The following is a 7,991-nucleotide window of genomic DNA, read 5'->3' as shown; positions in this document are numbered from 1 at the left end:
ATGAAGACTACTTGGATAAAATATTTTGGATAAAAATAATTGTTTGTTAAAGATAAAGGTTAGTATTCAGAGTACATAAAGAGCCTTTAAAGATAAGTAAAAGATTTAAAAACTCAGTAAAAAAATAAACACATAAGAAGTTATTCTCTGAAGAGGAAATACAAATGGCCTGTAAACTTATGAAGAGATGCTTAACCTTGTCCACATTCTGAAAACTGAATTAAAACAACTCTCAGATGCCCACTTTCATAGATCAGATTATCAGAAGTTCAAAGATCCTATAATATCAAGTGATGGAGCAGTAGGTACTTTTGTGAACTTTCCATGTGGACGTAAAATTTTGAGTATCATTTGGGCAAACTCTATTAAAGTGTAAACTGTGTATGCTCAAGCATTCTACTTCCCCATCTCTCCTGAGATTCACTTATGCTGATGCGTATAGAAAGATGTTCATTGCAGTATTCTTTATAAAGCGAAGTTATCAGAAACCCCCTACATAACGAATAATAGGTGTTAAACTGTAGTATATGCACACTATATAAAATTCTATGCAATAACCAAAGAGACACATAGGGTGGAAAAAAGAATGATGTGTATAGTGTAAATTCTTTATGCAAATAGAAAACACAAAACTATGAATTCTATGTATATAAACGAGTGTACAACCACACACACACACACACACACACACATGCACATACACACATTAGATAAAGCTTTGTAAACAAATCAATAGAAAGGATCTGGGAGAATCACAAACATTCAACAGAAGTCACCCCTAGAGAGAATAGCAGCAAGCACTTTGACTTTATTTGTATTACTTGACTTTTTAACTATGTGAAAGATTCAATTTTTTGGCTAACCAAAAATAGGTACTTATTTAAAAAATAAACCTAATCTACATTTCTAGCCAATACTACTATGCTAGTGAATTACTTTCTAGCTGGGAGAGTTGAAAAGTAGAACCAAAGTGGGGTTTGGAACAAACAAAATGACAGTTCAAAAAATTAACCCCATGGGTTTATGAAGATCTCTACACTAAGATTACCTTTCTCTTTTGCACTGACATACAGCATGACAGGGACTTAGATTCAGGAACCTGAGAATAAAATATCCATTTATGGTGGTCAGGGTCAGATCTTTGTGTTAATGAAACTATGTCTGTGAAGAGTATAAGCATTCCCAGTGAGTTTAAATCTAAAACCTCCCTATATATTCTGGGAGTTGCCAGTCTTTGGAATGCTACTCTTCTTTGGCTAAAAACACAATTTATCATATTTAAAATGAAATGGAACAGGGGTGCCTGGGTGGTTCAGTTGGTTAAAAATCTGACTTTAGCTGAGGTCATGGTCTTAGTGTTCGTGAGTTTGAACTCCGTGTTGGGCTCTGTGCAGCTCAGAGCCTGGAGCCTGCTTTGGATTCTGTGCCTGTCTCCCTCTTCCTCTCCCTCCCCTCCCCCCCCCAAAAATAAATAAAACACTAAAAAAATGAAATGTAACAAATTTAAATACATATATAGTGAGAGAAGAAGATTTCATATACTTTTATCAAATATTTGACTGTCATCTACATTTCTTCCAGCTCTCTGCTTGAAGTTGAATATGTAGGGATTGATTTGGCTGTGAATAGCTACAAACCCACCAAATGTCTCAAATTGCGAAGATATTTAATATACTAAAAAAAGACTAAAGGTAGGTATGTCCAGATTTATTTCAGAGGTGCAACAATGTCAAGGATGCAGGATCTCAATGCTTCTGTTTTATAGTGCTCAGAGTGTTGGCTTTTTATCCTTAGACTGTATTGCCTCACTGTGACAACATGGTTGTCACAGCTCCAGGCATCACATTTTCATCCCTACATCTTTAGCAAAAAAGACAGATCTAGGGAAAATGCCTTTCTTTTCTGAAAGTTATGCATATTTATCTGTAAAGATAATCTCTCTCCAGATTTCCCCTGCAGGACTTCTTACGTCATTTTGTATCTGAAAATACTTATATTTTCAGATATACATACTAGCAAAAGAGGCTGGGAAAATACACAGAAAAGGGGACTGCACTTAGACTAATTTAATTTATTTACTAGGACCAGCAAAAGGACATATTTTCACCAAATCTGAAGGATCTACACGAGCTTACATGAAGGAATCAGTTCCTTAGGGGAGGAGATTGTGGTGGGGGGAGTCTGTTTAGTAGGGTGATGACTGTTGCATAGATTCTGAAAAATGGGAATCTTTGGTTGTTCATATAATCATAGTTCCCAAAGTGGCATTGCTCTCTCAGTGCCGAGAATTAAAGGCCGATTGGTGTTTCAGCTCCTTCCGTATCCTCAACAAGACAAAAGAAGGTCTTCCAAATTTCTAAGACTTCCCTTTCACTACAAAGGGAAGAATTATAGAGCCACATAAGATTCCACTTGTGCCGCCTTTTTACTGTATTTGGGATAGAATTCAGTTGTCTTGTTGCCAGGTTAAATACCAGTCTTTGGATTAAGGTATTCCTGCTTACAGCACTGAGTGCCAGGAACCGGGGAGGGTGTGTTTTCTTTACTGTCTCCTCGTGTAATTCTAACAAGAACCTAGCGAGATGGCAGTTCTCTGGGAGGTTTGCAGGACATTGCTGGTGTGAGGGCTCTGTGATTAGAAGATTGTAGAGAGCAGAAAATCAGAAGAGTTTTCAAGGGGCTTCTTCCATGGTTCATAAGAAAAAGAAAAACCTTGATGGACTTTTTTTTTCCTGTCTCACAGCAGACCTCAGGTATTTAAGGATCAGAATCCTCTTGTTTTCCAACTCCACTGTTATTTGGACGGTGCTAAATAAATGCTACAACGTTCTTCTTAACCCACCCCAGACTTAGTTCACTGAGTTCTACATTCTGTCTTCATGTTGTTAACAGTCTAATTATATTAGCTATTTTTTTTTTTCCCCGAATGACTTAGATGTAATCATTGGAAGCAAACTAAATGAGAACTTACAAGAAAGAATTGCATGTCAGCTCCTTTTGCAGACTGAGCTGGGACAGAAAGGGGCTAGGGCTGCCCTTCAGCCTGATCCGTTCCGAACAAAGACGTTCAAAATGTCCCTGGCAGTCTGGCTCAAGGAAGAGAGACCCTCTGCTGGCTCTGTGTGTTGAGGTCGCCTTTCCTGCCACTCACTCTTCTTGGGCAGCACTGGGAGCCCCACCTTGCTGGCTCTGGTCATCACCCTTCCTTTTGTGGCCTGAGATGATGTCATCAACCCACAGTAGCCGAACTGCTTTCTCCATTGTTGTCGTGTATGTTTGCCGGTTGACAGCCGATGGTTCCCAGATGCCCAATTCTTTCATGACGACCAAGGTACCTTTCTCACCATTTATTTTCCAGGTGTCATGGTTGTCATAGATGTGCTTGGCTGCAGGGAGAGGTAAGCAGAGAATGGTGCTAGCCCTCCAGTTCTGGATAAGTATACGAGGGATGCCCTCTAAGGTTTGGGCATTGGTCCTGTATGGCCATTGTTCCACATCAGTCATGGCTTTAGACTTTTCTGTCAAAGTATGGGCCATAGCCATTTCAGAGGTTCCACCCACTGGAACTAGCTAGGGGTCCAGGAAGACACTGTGGCACAATAACATGGCATCCTGGAGGGTGCATTCCACTTCTGAGAGGATCTCTTTGCTGGCCCCATGGAGGAGAATGGTTTAGACCTTGGGGTCTTTGCACTCAATGAGGAGTTTAACGTACTCATTGACAATTTTCTTGACTTTCAACATGGCTGCTCCTATCCCGACATCTTCTCTCAGCTCTGGCGCTGTCTGGGCCCACAGGTTTTAGCAATGCAATTATTGTCTTCTGGACTCTGTTGACTGCTGTGTCATTGGCCTGGATGAGGCAGTACTGAGCTAAATCTGAGATGCTCTTTTCTGTGAGGACCACACTGAAATTCTCTAAGTCTTCAAAATGAGGACATACAAAATTGCTTCGCTACCAGAATAAGAAAACCTAAAACGAAGCCAGAAGCCAAGCTTGAAAAAGCATTTAAGATGTCTTTCAGTCCTGGTGAGGGAGTGTAGAATGCACTGCCCTCTACCTTAGCTTCTTCTTCTAGAGAACTGTATCTTGTTTGTGTGATGTTTAAACACATTTGCATCCTTGCTTTCATTTTCCCTTCATTATTAAGTGAAAATGTCTTCCAAGCAAGTTACCTTAGAAAGACAAAAAGATTCTGGGGCGCCTGGGTGGCGCAGTCGGTTAAGCGTCCGACTTCAGCCAGGTCACGATCTCGCGGTCCGGGAGTTCGAGCCCCGCGTCAGGCTCTGGGCTGATGGCTCGGAGCCTGGAGCCTGTTTCCGATTCTGTGTCTCCCTCTCTCTCTGCCCCTCCCCCGTTCATGCTCTGTCTCTCTCTGTCCCAAAAAATAAATAAACGTTGAGAAAGACAAAAAGATTCTTAAAGGCCTAACCCCCTTACACATGTATGAGAAGAAAAAAAATGTAAGGCAAAGAAATGCACTGAGATAAGTGAATACGTTAGTATGTTCGTGTAGACCTTGCCGTAAAAATGGACGCAACGCAGAAAAGCCTGGAATTTACTAAGAAACCTAGATTTAGCGAAAAGATCAGTGAAAATAATAAATAATGGATATCTTCAGAGTCACATAACTTATTACTAAGGGATTTGGTATTTGTCAGGATGAAGAGGAGAAGCCACAAAGAATCCTGCCGGAGATTTAAAAGTTACTTCATCTTTACGCAGGTGAGATGATGCGGAGACACCTGAGCGTGATCATGGTAAAAGCAGCCACACGACATTAAAAGTGTAATCGCAGGGGCTGCCTCCTATCCCTGGGAGGTGCCTCATCACCAGCAACGGGTCCCCATGCTGAGAGTTTTCACCCCGTGGCTCCTCCTACGGTACTAGAAGTAATGGGACCTGGTGTGCTGCCCAGAGCATCCGGGAGTGCTGGCGACACCCGCTAGTCTGATCAATAATGAAGCCTGGATTCGGAAGCAGCCTCAGTCCACGTGGCAGAAGAGCTGGAACTTCCTGGGCAGACCACAGAAGAACCGCAGAAGGAGGAATCTGAAGGTCCTGGGGAAAGGGAACGTAGACTCTGTCATCTGCTTGCTCATCCCTGATTATGCCCCGACCAGGAAGGCCCCAAAGGAGACTCCCTTGCCAGGCGTGAAGGTAAGTGTCGGTGAGAGAATACATCAACATCCTTACCTCCCATCCCATAGGTTGGCCTTTCACTTCGTAGGTTCTCGGCTTTACTGTGCAGAAGCTTTTTAGTTTGGGACCCTCCCGCTTGTCTATTTTTGCTTTTGTTGCCTGTTCTTTTCGTGTCATATTCAAGAAATGACTGCCTAGACCAATGTCCTAAAACTTTCCCCCTATGTTTTCACGTAAGTATCACACTTTCAGGTCTTATGTTTAAGTCTTTAATCCATTTTGCGTTGGTTTTTTGTGTGGCGTGTAAAACAAGGATCCATTTGCATTCTTTTGCCTATCTAGTTTTATATCTAGTTTTCCTACCACCACTTGCTGGGAAGACTGTCCTTTGCCCATTGTGTATTCTTGGCACTTTGTGAAAGATGAGTTGCCTATGTATGGACGGGTTTATTTCTGGGCTCTCTGTTCTATTCTATTGGTCTGTATATCTGTCTTTAGGCCAGTACCATACTGTTTTACTTCCTGTAAATAAACTCTCATTCCTACCTGTGTTTCTCCCTGAGTATGATTTGGCTTCTCTCTTTTTTAAGATTTTCTCTTTGTTATAGGTGTTAAGAAATTTATTTATCATGTGCACTTGTGTAGTTTTCTTTTGCTTTGGCCTTTTTTTTTTTAACCTTCTTGTATCTGTAGGTTTATAGTTTTCATTAAGCTTGTAAAAATTGGACACTTCAAGTTTTTGTTTTTTAATTGTCCCCTTGTCTTCTTGGAACTACAACTGTACACATATTAGGATGCTTGAAGCTTTTCTATGACATAACTCTGTGCATTGTCCCCACTCTTTTCCTCATTTTACATTTTATATTCTTTTATTGTTAATTTCACTAACCCTTTATCTATAGTTTCTAATATGCCATTAAAGCCACCCAGTGTATATTTTTATATCAGACACCATTTTTCATCTCTTAAAGTTTGGGTTGTGTCTATTAAATCTTTCTTTCTTTCTTTCTTTCTTTCTTTCTTTCTCTCTCTCTCTCTCTCTCTCTCTCTCTCTCTTTAGAGAGAGTGTGGGTGGGAGAGAGGGGCAGAGGGAGGAAGGGAGATAGAGAAAGAGAGAGAGAGAGACAGAGGATATTAGCAGGCTCCACGCTTGTGCAGAGTCTGATGTGGGGCTGCATCCTACCACCCTGGGATCATGATCTGAGCCAAAAGAGTTGGATGCTCACTGACTGAGCCACCCAGGCACCTCATATCTTCTATGTTTCTAACAGTGTCCGTTTTCTCCCCACTTTTTGTATATATGTAGTAAAGTGACCACAACTTAAAAAGTGTCCTTGTCTAATAATTCTCTCACCTGCGTCATTTTCGTAACCATTTCTAATAATTTACCCCCACCCCGCCCTTAATGGTTGTCTTTTCCTGCTGCTTTGCATTATGATTTTTTAATTAAAATACAAATGTTACACGTCTTAACTTTTCTGCATTACACACACACACACACACACACACACACACACACACACACAGCCTGCTCTCTGTGTGGTATTCTCCTCTCTAGCTCTCTAGAATCCTATATTCTAGTCGTGTTGGCCTCCCTGAGCTCCCAACTCTATCTCCCTCCCTCAGTGAAACTGCTGGGCTCCTCTGGGGTTCCTTCTCTTGCACCATGTGGTCTAGAAACTCGCTCCATTCAGGAAGCTATGGCAGCCACAGGGCTCATTTCACTTCCCCTTTCTCAGATGTCACTGTCATCTGCAGCTTGATGTCCAACATCCTTACTATTTATTTCATATATTTTGTCTACTTAGTATTTTTTTAATGTTTATTTTTGAGAGACAGAGAGAGACAGCATGAGTGGGAGAGGGCAGAGAAGAGAGAGAGAGGGAGACCCTGAATTGGAAGCAGGCTCCAGGCTCTGAGCTGTCAGCAGAGCCCGACGCGGGGCTCGAACCCATGAACAGTGAGATCATGACCTGAGCCAAAAGTCGGACACTCCACCGACTGAGCCACCCAGGTGCCCCAGTCTACTTAGTATTTTTATGTGATAGGGTAACTACAACCCCTGCTACTCTACTTGGTCAAAAGTAGGATTATTATACCTTTTGTGTTTTGATTTTATGGAGTGGCAGATGGAATGAACAGTAGGGTAAGTCACAGTTACTTTTCACAGGGAAATGACATGTTATTTAAAGATACACATTTTATAAGATCACTTATAAGCAAAACACCAGAAACGACCTCCATGTCCAGTGTGGGTCAGTTAAGTAAAATAAATCAAACCAAGGCTTCTCATTCCTCACTCTCACACTTAAATATAGAGGACTGCTCTTTATACTTAGGTTTGAGAGACACAAATCATAGGTGACTCTGACAGCTCCATTTTCTCTGTTCACTTTGTCACCCCTCAGTGAGCTACAGATGTCTGTGCATTTGTTTAAAACATGGACAAAGCAGGTTGCACTGAAATAATAGTAGCAGCTAGACTTCATGTACTTTCTCTCATTAAGCTCTACATAGAGCTGACCTTTTATTTATAAATCCTCGTTGTATGCTTATTGTCTTCTGAGATTCAAAGTTTTTAAATTATGGTTAATAGGAACATCTGGTCTCTCTGGACCAGGAAATCAACTATTTAATCCTGAAGGCATTCTATAGGTTTTTTTTTTCTTTTCTAAATCACCGTGGGCATCCTGGACATCAAGGAAAGGCACAAGCATTATGTTGTACTGAGTGACCGTGTTCTATTTTATTCAAGCTCCACAGCCAACTCAGCTACTTCAGAAGGATATCAGCAAATCCTTCTTGTTATAACTTGATATTTTCTCCCCATCGAATTGTAAATTTAAAA

The 7,991-nt window shown here is 41.2% G+C and overlaps 1 pseudogene; it reads right to left on the bottom strand.

The window, feature by feature from the left end:
- Window positions 1-3,147: 3,147 nt before the first annotated feature.
- LOC124524363 (T-complex protein 1 subunit gamma-like) lies at window positions 3,148-5,320 on the bottom strand (annotated as a pseudogene).
- Window positions 5,321-7,991: the final 2,671 nt, after the last annotated feature.

This window comes from Lynx rufus, unplaced genomic scaffold, assembly GCF_022079265.1.
Source record: "Lynx rufus isolate CCGP_SWC_20201006 ecotype Redwood Valley unplaced genomic scaffold, mLynRuf1.p SCAF_10, whole genome shotgun sequence".
Taxonomy (NCBI): Eukaryota; Metazoa; Chordata; class Mammalia; order Carnivora; family Felidae; genus Lynx; species Lynx rufus.
Note: the sequence above shows the minus strand (reverse complement) of the source record. Positions and strands in the feature narration are given on the sequence as shown.